Source organism: Zootoca vivipara, chromosome Z1, assembly GCF_965207765.1.
Source record: "Zootoca vivipara chromosome Z1, rZooViv2.hap1.1, whole genome shotgun sequence".
Lineage (NCBI taxonomy): Eukaryota > Metazoa > Chordata > Lepidosauria > Squamata > Lacertidae > Zootoca > Zootoca vivipara.
Genome location: NC_142583.1, coordinates 46063745 through 46078218, shown reverse-complemented (window position 1 = coordinate 46078218; position 14474 = coordinate 46063745). Strand labels below are relative to the sequence as shown.

The 14474-nt window shown below is 42.3% G+C and overlaps 1 long non-coding RNA gene across 1 annotated transcript in view; it reads right to left on the bottom strand.

Annotated features, from left to right (window-relative positions):
• The window catches only part of LOC148687363 (uncharacterized), a 105886-nt gene that overhangs the window by 79253 nt on the left and 12159 nt on the right, over positions 1 to 14474 (bottom strand). The gene's annotated exons all lie outside the window — the stretch shown is intronic.

Sequence of the window (14474 nt, the reverse complement as noted above, 5' to 3'; positions counted from 1 at the left end):
GCACGCATATGCAGTTCCCATTACCATTAAGAGGGATTTAAATTTACACACAGACATCTAAAAGAGACTTGACCACTTATTTTTAATGTCTCGATGCCAACTAAAGCAAAGACCTCTTGCTTTCTCTCAAATCTCTGCACTACTAATTGAGAACAATGCTTATGCAAGCCTTCCTTGGGGAACTTGGGGCCTGTGGTTATACCTAGGCTGAAATTCAAATAAGAATCACAGCTGCTTAGAGAGGAGTTTTGGATGCCTTCAGTTGAGCTACAGGGAACTACTTCTGGAAAATTCCAGCCCCCTTGAAGCTTATATGATGGGCTTGACATTTAACAGATAAACAGAGCTGAGTACTTCCTGCCCCCACCCCCCAACTCACTGGTCTTTGAAGTCAAAATGGATATCTCTTAAAATAATAAACAATTGGACTCAAGAATAGACATAGTCATTCCCTGAAGACAGGATACATTTCTTTTTTTGAGAAACGTAAGCGTTTCTCCAACTTCCCAGAAAAAAGATAAGAATATCTGTTTTCAGAGCACGAGCCAATGTAGCAAGTATTGTGTCCAATTCTGGGCACCTCGTTTTAAGAAGGATATTAGCAAATTGGAAAGGGTTCAGAGGACGGTAACAAAGGCAGTGGTATGGAGAACATTTCCTTTGAGGAAATGTTGAAGGAAGTGGGTATGCTTAGCCTGGAGAAAACTGAGGTGGACACACGGACACACACACACACACACACACACACACACACACACACACACGTACTCTGCAAATACCTGAAGGGCAGTCATATAGGGGAAGGCAAAGATTTAATCTCTGCTGCCTCAGAGGGCAGGACTAGATTGAATAGGTTTAAGTTACAGGAGGGTAGGTTTTAGTGGAATGTTAAGAGACCTTTCTCGATTATGAGAGCAGTTTAACAATGGAACAATGGAAATGACCTGTCCTACAATCATCCCCTCCAGTTTGGCTTTTAGCTGCCAGCCTGAGCATCACTGGGAGCTGTCCAGGGTCCTGCCATGACCTTAATATTTGCCTACCCCTGAAGTCTTGCCTGCTTAGTCTTCGGCCACTATGTGCTGTGAGCACTGCTTGTGCCAGTGTAAAGGGAGGGAGGTTGACCAAGTATAAAGGGGAAGGGAAGGGTGGGGTAGGGGGTGGAGTGTGTGAGCAACATGAGCCGTGGTGGCCGCCCCTAGTTTACCTAAAAGAATGTCTATATCTACACAGATAGTAGTCAACTAACTCATTCTATCAGTGCAAAGATCTATGCTTACCCAAAGGAACTTTTCCCCTCCTTCTTGCCCCATGCCTACCCCAGAACAGATTTTGTGCGTATGCAGTGGGAAGAGAGGGTAAATTCCATTGTACAAGCATAAGTACAGTACAAAACTTCAAAATCCGGTGCAGAATTCTGCTGAGGCAAGTACCGTCCTTTGTTTATCTTAATTTATTAGCCACTATGATTCCTATACTGGAAAAGAAGGTTGTAAATATATTTAAATAAATAAAGCAAGCTGTCTTACTGCATAAAAATTAACCATATAAAATTAGATGAATTATTGCTTCTGTTTCCGATGAAAAATACACATCTCCCCCCCCACCCCTAATACTGGATTTGCTATATTTAAATCGAAAGAAAATATTTGTGTATCTATATCCATGGTACATGCATCAACCTCAATTTTTTTATGGTAAATGTGCAGGTGAACCAAGGAAGAGGAAAAATACAAGGAATAGACAAAGAAGGAGTTTTCTTTGCCACATTGTGAGTTGTCTTCTCCTTGTAGAAAAGAGGACTGAAGGAGAGAGTTTTGAAAAGGGGGGGGGGAGAACCCAAAGTGTCTGACTCGTTGCTGGTTGGCTATATAGTGCTCTATTTGTATTGGCAGGGAGCTCTGAGTGGCTGAAAGGTGGTCATTAACACCCTGACACAAAGTGCTGACAGGGTGATTATAAGATTAACACCCCGTGTTATATTAACAGTGTCAAAACCTCCCTCTTACCTTTCAGTAAAAAATAACAGTATGAAAGGAAACATTAAAAAGAACAGCTTTTATTTTAAAAAATGAGCATTAAAAAAAGTAGGGACATGTGGTAAAGAACAGGCCTCTCTGTGTGGCACACAGAACCACCTGACAGGCCGTCTCCCACTTTCTGGGAGTATCAAAGTGCTTACAGTGGTACCTCGGTTTAAGAACAGCCCTGTTTACGAACTATCTGGTTTATGAACTCTGCAGAACCAGAAGTAGTGTTCCAGTTAGTGAACTTTACCTTGGTCTAAGGACAGAATCCAAACGGTGTAAGGGCACCGGCAGCAGGAGGCCTCATTAGGGAAAGCACACCTCGGTTTCATGAAAGGTTTCGGTTTAAGAATGGACTTCTGGAACGGATTAAGTTCGTAAACTGAGGTACTACTGTATAGCACTGGCTGAGGAGAGAGGGAGCCATGAGTGAAGTAGAGGAAAAGAAATGGCCAGGAATGGTTAGACACAGTTAGGCCAGGACCTTGTCTGCGGCGCTTTACTTTTGGGTGTGTGGGCTCCTTTTTTACATGATAATATGTGTGTGTTTGTGTGTGTGCATATTTCCCACTATTTCAGCTTAAACTTCTATATTTATTTCCAACCTGCATTCTGAAGTGGAATACTGTATGGGATTGCATGTACTAACTATGGACCCTCCAGGCAAGGGGAAGTACTTCCAAGGAGAATGACTTCCAAGGTACCAGTTTATTGAGCATTCCTCCAGATTTTGCAGTTATATGAAGTCAGCTGTTTACTGAGCATTTATTGTTGGTGGAGAGGTTTTACAATGCTGCAATTGCTATCCCACATTTTCCAGTGCATTTCCCCATTACTTTTCTTACTGCAAAAGTCTGATTTTGGAGGGGAAAGAGCAGGTTTGTTGTACAACCTGAATTTGGCAGTACCCAGCTGAAAGCTACCTGAAAATAGTGAGTCTGATAGTACCCGCAGGAATTTATATTACCATATATGCGAGACAGGACTTACCCCTTTGTCTCTCACCACAACTATTTACCTCAGTTCGTCATATGTTCTTTTTGCAGAGGTTAGTTCAGGTATAGGGATCTGCCCTAAATCTTCCACTGTGAAGACAGATGGAAATAATTCATTCTCTGCAATCTCCTTATCCTCCAATGCATACCTTTGACTTACTTGTCATGCAAGATTCCAACTGCCCCTATTGCCAGTTTCCTGCCACTAATTTATTTACAGATATATTTTTGTGTGTGCTAGTCTTTAAGTTTTTTGCAGTGTGCTCCTCAAATTCTTTTTCATCATCCCACATTGTATGCTTTCATTTATTTTGGCCAAGTTGGTGTTCCTTTTTGTTCTCCTCATTTAGACAAGCCTTCAATATTTTTTTTTTTTTGGAACTCTTCATGCCTCTAATATCTTCTTTGACTCTTCTTGTTAACCACACCAGCATCATCTTGGCCCTTAGGATACATTTCCTGATCTCCAGCTGAACGTCTATTCTAAAATTGTGTTTCGAAACAACTCTGAAGCATTTTGGAGTGATTTGACTCTCTTCACTTATCAACTTCCTTTTTGCCATTTTTGGGAAAGTTTCCTCCCCCCAACCTTCTTGTTTTTGCTTCTCCACACCCTCACTTCTATAGTATCAAAGGAATAACAGACACCTTTTTCAACCATGGGTTTAATGTTTGGATTCTGCCTTTGGGCAGAGGATTTGGAATAGCAACTTTTGGATCCATTCCATATCTATGATTCTGTTATTTCCTCTTGTTTTTCAAAACAGCCTATTAAATGTTTCTTTAGAAAGTCTGGAAAACATGGCACAGCTTGAGGGCTAATTTGCACATCCCTTTCCTCAAGCGACTCTTTGCAAATGATGGCACTGGGTGCTATGATTACTCTTAAGTCTACCAGCAGCAATTGCTCAAAAATATCCAGTTCCTGTAAAAACAGCTATAGGTTAAAAACCTTCAGAGCAATGAAAAGAGTCATTTTAGGCCTGTGGTTTTTGGCATTGAACTGCTGTGAATGTATAAGCCGTAAAAATGTTAGCTTTCTAAATAAACATAACCTCTGGTTGCATGGAAGCAGAAAATAAAGTTGAAACTTGTTCTATTTGCAAAACAATGTCTCAAAAGGAGAATATATCTCAACAGGTTACCAAAAAAAATTCTGCCCACTTTGTATCCTTGGCTAATGATTTAGTCTTTCAGTTGCGAAGAGTGGGTAGAGGTTTGGGCTTCTTTGTACTTGAAACAGGTTTTTTAGATGTCCCTGACACCAAATAATGGGTAGTAAACTGGTGATGGAGAGGGTTAGGGAGGATCAACCAAAAGCAGTCTACCCTAATCCTTATAATGCTCAATGGATGGTTTTGATTTCAATGTAGCTGATCATGAAGGAATATTGCCACCCCACAGGACAGCAGGCCATTCTAAAATGTTACAAAGCATTGCTTTAATCTTACTGGGAGTAGGACTGGGAGTGGCCGCCAAGATCATATTACACCAGTCCTGAAAGACCTACATTAGCTTCCAGTACGTTTTCGAGCAAAATTCAAAGTGTTGGTGCTGACCTTTAAAGCCCTAAATGGCCTTGGCCCAGTATACCTGAAGGAGCGTCTGCACCCCCATTGTTCAGCCCAGACACTGAGGTCCAGCTCCAAGGGGCTTCTGGCAGTTCCTGCACTGCGAGAAGTGAGGTTACAGGGAACCAGGCAGAGAGCCTTCTCGGTAGTGATGCCCGCCCTGTGGGACACCGTTCCATCATATGTAAAGGAAATAAACTATCTGACTTTTAGAAGACATCTGAAGGGAGCCCTGTTTAGGGAAGTTTTTAATCTTTGAAGTTTTATTCTGTTTTTAGTCCTCTGTTGGGAGCCACCCAGAGTGGCTGGGGAAACCCAGCCAGATGGACAGGGTATAAATAATAAAATTATATTATTATACCTAAATGTCCAGGTAGAAAAACTATTTCACATTTAACATTTCTCTCTCTCAGGCTTTGCTATTTCATGTATTTATTTATAAATAATTCTGATACTGCATTTCATTTCATTTAGAATACTTACAAGAAAACAGATGTTGTTGGGGTGGTGATGGTTAATTTTTTAAAAAATGTACCGCACTTTTCACTTCCATAAAGAAGTTGCTTCGAGCGGTTCCCACTTTTAAAATACAAATAAAAAAGCAGTACCACAATCAATACATTAATCAGCAACTGAAGCTTGTTTATAATTACCATCAGAATACAAAGGGGAAGATAATCTAATCTCTTAGGGCAGGGAGTCCCACATATGGGAAGCCACCACAGACAAAGCTTTCTTACAAGTTTCCATCACCATCCAAAATATGCCCATAAAGCTCACCATTTGTGAAGATCAAAATAATGCTTATTTTATCACTGCAGTTTACCACCCCCACCCAAGTAAACAATTGCAAAATTGTCATTATTCAAGGGTTTCCATTGCTGTTTGGGGGCAGGGGTATGAAATCTGAATCAGGGTCACTTGCACTTCATCAGATACATGTAAAAGCCAAGAGCATCCTTTGATAAACAGATACTACTGAGATCCATGGGAATGTGGAAAAAACTTCCAATGTCCATCCATATCAGACCTGTATTTTATTATACCCAGTGCTATTTTTCTAGAACCTGCGTTGTTCTCTTTTAATGCCAATGGTGCCCTGAGTTCTGGAAAAATCCCTGATTATCTCTCATGTTTTTAAGTCTTCTACATTATACTTTTAACATGTATGATGGAACCACGTGTAAAGAACAGAAAACTTTGCGAATTGACCTAAAACGAAGAAAAGGAATAAACCTCCAGGGTAGTTTCCCACATTCCATTGGCCAACAAGATCTCGCACTTCTGCCATCATGTATCATAGCAGAAGCAGGACAGTTAGCAAGCAAAGATACTATATTTTGACTTAGGCCTTCTGGCTATAGCCAGCATATATACTCATGAATGTGGATATGTCCTTGATGATGGGCACTAACAGACTGAAAGGCTTCAAGGTATGCTGATACCAGTTATTTATTAAATGGCAGCACTCTTCATTCTCCAGTTGCTTTTACCTTACTTTTGTCAGATGACTTTACTTCTGACCAACCTTAGTGCTACCAGAAAACACCCTCTCCAGTGCAACTGCCAACAGAGGAGAGGGGGTGGGAAATCTTACTCTTTCATTTTTCTACCTTTGCAAGGCCAAACATGCTGTCTTTGGAAAGGTTTCAATCCTGCTTTAATTTGTTTTTTAAAAAAGTGAAACAAAAATCACCATTTACATCGTTGACAGCTGGCAGGTTTTATGTGTTCTTACTATTCCTGCCAAGTATTTTTTTTAAGGTTTTCATTCAGCTCTGTCACGGATCCTTGGAGCACTGGAAGTGTCAGAGTCTGATCACACTGCAATGACATACAGTACCTTCGGGCATGAAGGTATTATGCTAATAGATTGGTGTAAAGGAAGTCTCCTTTTTTTACTTCAAAAACTGGATTTTAAAAACAATAATAAATAAAACAAGAGAAATATACCAGGAGGATGAGGAGTTCCATTTCTACCCTTCACCCATCAAGTGCCAGAATATTTTGGTTAATCATGTAATTATGTCCTAGCATGCTTAAGAAAAGACATAAAAAGGTTAAATGATCTAGTGCTTCCCTTAGGTGCCTGTAGTCTCTTAAATAATTGTCAAGTAGTATTAAGAGGAAGGATTTGCTTGTGGTTAAGGCGGCATTCTTGCATTTAGGAAATCAAGTTTCAGTCACTGTTTCTGTCCTAGACTTACACTTAAGACTCTGGGCAAATCTTTGATCTCTCTTTATTTTAAAGTTTGCCTCTTTAAAAATGAATATAACATGAATCCGTTTATTACATGCATTCAGGGAAATGGTTTGGTGTTGAAAAGATAGGTGTTCAGTACAGGAAATGGGGCAAGACCCAAACACCTGCAGTTTGCCAATGTACTTGCAATTGCACATGTGGCACCTGGCATTTCATAATGGCATTGCTGGGTACAGTGATGCCCATGCTGGCACAATTCTCTAGAGCAGGCATGTCAAACCTGCGGCCCTCCAGATGTTTTGGACTACAATTCCCATCTTCCCCAACCACTGGTCCTGCTAGCTAGGGATCATGGGAGTTGTAGGCCAAAACATCTGGAGGGCCGCAGGTTTGACATGCCTGCTCTAGAGTGTAGTTAGAAGCTGCCCTCTAACTCTCTGGGGACCTTGTCATGGACTGGTTGGACACAGAGGAATAGTGGGATGAACCAGCTGGGGAACCACCAAGGAACGAAGGCTCAGAGCCAGGGGATTGGTGATGGGATGATGATGAGTGGCCAGAGGGAGAAGAGAATGAAGACTGGGCAGAGGTGGTGTTGGAAGCTGAAGAGGTAACAGGGCTTCGTGAGCTGGGAGAGCCTGTGGCAGAGAGAAGTCCAGAATCAGAAGCTGAAGCTGGAGAGTGGGAGGAGGGAGCCAAGAGGCAGCGATGAATCAGGCTGGTGAAGAGTCACAGGTGTCTCCCCATCCTGCTGCAACAAACTCCACTCCTTGCCTTGTCTCCCAGAACCAGAAGAGGTATGAAAAGAGTAGAGGAGAGGTTGGCTGCATGCTGGCTCAGTCTCTGATTGCTTGGGGGAAAGACCTGGAGAGGAGACCTAGATTGTTATGGCGAGGCAGGGACTTTCAGTCTCAGCAACCAGACATGAGCTAGTGTGCTTATTAGACCTGACACTCAGCCAAGTGAAGATCATGTTTTTGCCAATAAAGAGTTAACTGCAACTTTGAGTGGTGTGATTTACTGCAGGCTCACTCTATGACATGTCTTCCAACATGGAGCTGAGCAGAGGATTCAGGTGACTTGCTGTTGTGTGCCAATGTAATCCAAGCCAGACCAATGTTGCAACTCAGAACATTACAGTTGTGTACAGAGTAGATACTTGCAGTCAGGGCCAGCCCAAGACATTTTGGTTCCTGAGACAAAGGAGAAGATTGTGCCTTGTTCTACTATTCCATAAGTGGTTTTCCAGCTGAGTCTTACTTCAACACTGGCAATGGGATAGCATCCTTAAGTGCACCTGAGGGCAGCAGGCTAGTTTAGGGAGCATATGACGGACTGTGGCACACACACCACTGGTTTCCAACAGACAGAAATGCCTGGAGGAATAGCTGGAGGGGCTTCTCCTGCTGCTCTCCATCATGTGCTGCCCCCATAATTTGCTCTCAAGGCAATTGCCTCACTCTATTGGTAGGGCTAGCCCTGCTTACAGTCAAACAAAAGAAAGCCTAGCTTGCAACAACATGGAACTTCTTTCAAATGAGATCTAAGCCAAGAGGTAGAACATTAAAATTCTAGTGTTAAATCCATAATAAAACATGACCAACTAAAGCAACAATAAATGGATCAGCACAGAAAAGCCAGAGGTGAACAATTTCCCAAAAGCAGTCTTAAAATGGCAACTTTTTCATTTATTTCTGAAAACTAAAAGAGAAGCATACTGACCTCTCTCCTTAGGGAACCTCGGAACAACTGTGAAAAAGACTCCACATCTACAGATAATCTACCAATGTCATACATTTCCCAATTTTATCCTCACAACAACTCTGTGAGGCAGATTAGATTTAGAGGCACTAGGTAACCTCACTAAGGTTACCTAGTGAGCCACATGGTTGAGTGTGGGTATTTGAACCTTGGTCTCCCAGGTCCTAGTCCAGCACTCTAACGACTACATGCTTCCAACAGGATACTCCGTTCTGATCTCAATAAACAGGGTTAACTTGTTTCAGGAGATCTGCTCTTAGACTAGACTCCACTTAAACTATCACTTGCATTTCTCCAACTTTTGTGATGCACTTTCCAAACCAATATGTGTGCTCCAAAATGCCTATATTAGTGAAAGTAACACTTGACTACATGACAAAAAAGAAAAGTATCTTGGGCAAGGGTTGCATACAAAACTGCATGTGTTAGGACAGTGCAAGGCTTACCAGGCATGGGTTGGATCACTCTTGCGGAGATCCTCCGTGGGTTGGACCAGTGCAGTGTGACACCAAAAATCACATCTGTGCATGTCTGCGATGCTGGAAATCACTTCTGCGCATACCTAGATGCCAAAAATCGTCCCTGCACAGAAGCGATTTTTGGCATCTGGATAAGTCCAGAAGTGATTTCCGGTGCTGCGGACATGCACAGACGCGATTTCCGGCATCTGGGCATGCACTGAAGCAATTTCTGGAGCCACGGAAGAGTCCCCACGCTGCGCCGGTTTAGTGCAGTGTGGGGACTCGCCAAGCAGGTGGCTCGGTTCGTGGGCGGCTCATGGGCCGGGTTAAACAGCCTCCATGGGCCGCTTCCGGCCCATGGGCCGCAGGTTGGTACCCTGCATTAGGAGAATGAGACCCCAAAGGCATGCAAATTGTCATGCAGACCTTTAAGATAAAATTATGCAAACTGATGGGGAAATGGGGCAAAGTGAATCACGAGAAAGTGAAATTTGCAGATTTGTCCACCCCTAGGCAAGAGCAGGTCTGCTGGAGGGAAGGACTTTCCCAGACAGCGTATCTGCTGCAGCTGTTTGTCTGCTTCACATGGCAGTCTAGGGCAATTACTAACCAGATTACCAACCAGTTGTTAATTGTCTGCCTATCTGAGGTGTGAGCAGTGCACCTTTAAACAGCCATGGCAGAACATCCCAGGAATAAATGAAAGAGAAAGACACAGAAGGGTAGCTTATGCCTCATTTTTTCTGGTGTGGGTGCACGCAGCCCCCAGTGTGATACAAGCACACTTCATGGCTCTCTGCACAGTTTTTCCTTCCTCTTTCCATTATAGGCACTGCCTCATATGGCCCTCGAGGTCTGTGTGAACTGCTAGTCAAGCCACAATTCCTTAAAAGGACCTGAGCAATTGACTGTATTAATGAAACAATTAAATTGTGCTCCTTCTATCGTGTCACAATCTAATCCAGGCTCTGCTCTGCTTCGCAAAGGATGATACAGAAAATTCTGGGAACTGCTTGAAGTCTAATCGCTTTGGGCACTTCTCCCCCCCCCCATGAACGCAATAGTAAAAAAAGAAAAAGAAAAGAAAGAATTGGGCCCCATTCCCCAGCCCAATGAATCAAAAGAAATTAAATCAGCAGACAAATGCTTAAACCCCCTAAGGCAGGCATGTCAAACCTGCGGCCCTCCAGATGTTTTGGCCTACAACTCCCATGATCCCTAGCTAGCAGGACCAGTGGTTGGGGAAGATGGGAATTGTAGTCCAAAACATCTGGAGGGCCGAAGGTTTGACATGCCTGCCCTAAGGGCTTTCAGCCTCTTTCAGTTTTTGCAGTTGTTTATAGTAGAATGCCCCCCATTTATATAAAAAGAAAAAGAAAACCCTGTGATACAACTCCAATCCATAAGAACAGTATTTCTATAATTTCCAGAGGCAATTGGGAAAGTTACAGCAGATTTTAGAAATGAAGGCTCAGTTCATTCAGGAACAATGCCAGATCATTATTCTTGGCTTTCTAAAGTTTGAAAATAGCTTAGGGGCATGAGATGTTATGCACTGCTTGCAATATATTGCAAAGAAATACCTATCTTGTCAATCAAATGATGTTTGTGTAGCTCTACTGAGTTCTTTTGTTTTTGTTAGCTTCTTTTAAAAAAAGCAGAGTTTGAAGATCGGCTGCCCCTTATCATCAGCAATGAGACTAACTCCAGGTTGCAACACACAGACCACAAGGATGACACATCTTGGCACTGATGTACAGAGGCCCATAGGCACAGTCTTCTCTTACCAAATGCAATCATCACGGCATGTGTGTCTCCTGGAGCTATTTAACTTATTAAGCCAACAACTACTTAAAATGGCAGGTTGCTCTTGGAAAAAATCAACTTGCTGATTTCCGTCTGTACAAGATTCCATTTGATGCACATAAATTCTGAGAAAATCTATGCCTAGAGCAACAATCCATCTCTGGGAGACTAGAAGAAGTGTTCTGTAGCATTACTTGGAAATCATCTTTATTCACAATCGGCAAATGCAACAGGTACAAATCATTTGGGATCTGCTAAGGTGTGAGGGCAAGGATGTTGACTGATGGTGACCAATCCTTGACAACAGTTGGCAACAGCACTGCTATTTCTGCATTAGTAGTCTCCAAAGAAGTCAGAAATGGGACACATGGCACCTATATAGAGTGCTTCTCTGCCATCCATTGGAGCCAACGCCTAGGGGCTGAAGAGGCTTCAAAAAAAGCTCAACAACTTTTGTGTCTGGACTTTCACTTATTGAAATATCGCAACCCTAGGCAACGCAGGATGAAAATCCTCACTGTATGACCTCAATGTACTCTTAGATGACTGTCCAATTCAGATGTTTGAAGTCACGATAGATTCCAGGATCCAGGATCCTGATAAACAACTTCCCTGGGAGTCAGGCTGGCCAGAAGGAAAAGGCCCTGGGTAGCTGCTTATTAATAACTGACTAGCCTCTCTTGAGCCAAGACCCAGTAGAGAAGTTCAACTAGAAAGTTCACAAGGTACCAACTACTTAGCTAGAAAGATCCACCGTGCATAGCCTGCTTCCATGACTGATAACGACAACTTTCCTGTACCAGATTCCTTCACTTCTCAAGGCAAGCACCTAATCCTTTAAAGCTTCTGACTATAGTGATAAGTGGTAAGTAATTCCATTATAGTGACATGGTGAAAGCATAGGATTTGAATGTGCTTATACCTCTCCATCAGGTCAAGCCACTAAGATTAGTAAACGGGAAAGATCATTGATGCCATGACTTGTCATTCAAAGGAATTGCTGGTGAACTTTAAAAGTGTCACCTGCAGGTCGTGTTTGAAATTTATTTATTTTTTAAAAAATGTATCACTTAGATCAGGCATCCCCAAACTGTGGCCCTCAAGATGTTTTGGCCTACAACTCCCATGATCCCTAGCTAACAGGACCAGTGGTCGGGGAAGATGGGAATTGTAGTCCAAAACATCTGGAGGGCCGAAGTCTGGGGATGCCTGACTTAGATGAACAATTTGAACCAATAAGAAGGGACCGATATATATATAAAACCAAGACAGTGGCTTTTCTTGCACATTCTCTGTCCATAAAATCTTACTCTTTGTTTTCTTTGTTGGTTGGGTTTCATTCTACATGGTGCCCCTCCAGTCTGGTGTTTTATTGTTTGTGTATTCTTGACACAATAAAAAGTTCATTAGTTGTGGATTATTCTGCTTTAGTTATGTGACACTAAATGCTGGTGTCCAGAAGGGCTCTGCCATAAGAAAAGTGGGACAAAAATAAACTAGAACATTTGTGTTATAAAGGTTTTGGGGATTTCAGCAGATTCCAGGATATGCCCTCCATGGAAATGAAGCTGTGAGATCTCATGTCTGCCCAATAGCATCATGAACACAAACAATCATGAATACACAATAAAAAGGATGACTACGAATGTCTTATCATTCTGGCAACAACCAGTGGAAAGAACCACCACCTTCTTCATTGTACATAATGCATATTTGGGAGAGGAAAGAACAGGCAGAAAGAGAATTCAAAAGTGGGTCTGGAAGCTGGGAACTGTACACAGAGTAACACAAATGAACTCTTCACTGCAAACTAAGGAGGAAACACGCATTTCAGGTACTCCTCATAGTTATGGCCATGGATTTCACACCTAGAATGCAATGGGGGCTGTGGCTGTGGAGGTATTGGGAGGCAATATTTCTGAAATGTAGGTAGCGGGTTTTGCCTTTGCCTTTTATTTTCACCCCACCCCTGGCAAATCCAAACAACATAGGAACCAACTGAAGCAGAGTTTACTGCACTAGCATGGCATCTCTACAGGGAGGCGGCATGTGGGTGGGGGTATTGGTATACCAGTGAAGTGACCTAGGCTTAATGCATTTGAGAATGCAGTAAATTACATTTTAAGAGCATTGGTACTGTAGCTACCGATGTTTATGCAAGCCTTTAGTATGTCCTAGTTAATGCCTTAACATCTTGTGCTGATTAAAAGCAGGAATCCACATGAAAACTTGAAATAATCAGTGAAAAGGAAATGGGAATAATAGGAGCTATTTCCTTTCTTTGCATTTTATGTGCCTGCTCCGATATGAGTATCTAGCAGTCCCTTGTAGCTTTGCAAAAGCCATCTCAACTGTATGCCTTTTTTAAAATCTAAGTTTAGCCTTAAAGTTGCAAGGATACTTCTCATGCCCCCAACACTTTGCTGACTGAGCAAATTTTGCCACAGAATCTCCTGGCGTGACAAAGCCTTCCTAGCTCTGTTAGGATTCTTGTATGCACAGTATGCAATTCTCATACGGAATGGTTCTTATTTTTGTTACATTTAATGTAGGCCAGATCACTGAAGTGTTTCAGTTGCCAAGATCTGTGTCCTAAGAAATAGGTAATTGCGTGGGTTGTTGTAAATTTCCTTCTTCCCTTTTTTAAATAGAAAACAAGGAAGAAGGCAGCCCCCTCCAAAATTTCTTGTCAGGGATCACATTTCTCGTCCCAAAGGTATATTTTCCTCTTCCATTTACTGAGCTCCAATTTTTGAAATTTTATTAAACTATCAATTTTGGGTACAACAAGGCAATTCACTTGAGGAGTGTATGAGATAATTTGAACATGGAGGAAAGTGCCTAAACAAACATTTTCCAGGAACACAGGCAGACTCTCCCCCTTCATCCACTTTCAATCTACCACCACCACCACCAGCAAGCTTTGCCTATTTTTCTGTTGCTCTGGAGGCCCCTCTCCCTTCATTTGATTGCTTAGCAACAAGGATTAAAAATCCTTAACTACAGCAAATTTTCTTTATCTGCCGTAGAAGGTTGCCTCCACACATTGCTTTCTAACTTTCTTTACAAATGTACTTACTTAAAAATAAAGCTAAGAGTCCAGGCCGTCTGCTGGCTTGGGGCCCAGTACATATGTACCCCACTGTACCCCACAGTCAGTGTCCTTGACTACAACTCCCATCAACCCTGACTACTAGCAATGTTCGTTGGGACTAATGGGAATGGGACTTCATTTACATCTGGAGTTCCACAGCTTCCTCACCCCTGAATATAGAGAACAAAACTTATGAGAACGAGATGGATACTCAAGAGCTGAGCTAAAATGGCCTTCCTTGTTCTGCTACCCATTTTGGGTGGTGGAGGAACAGGAGAGGTGGCCATTTTGGAAGCTACCAAATATTAGAGGAGGAAACCACTGCCATGAATATTTTGGGGGAGGGCATTTACCCTTTCTCTCTCACACACACACAGCTTAAAAATAAATCAGGAAGAATTCATTGGTGTGATCAGCAGCTGGACACCCTTATTTTTTTCCTTTAAAGACACTGGATGGCACTATGTCTTAAATCAAGACACAGTATTGTCCCAATGTCTTCTGGAAGCAAAATAATGCACTTTGCAGCTGGGTGTCCCAAACAGCTCCCTCCCTC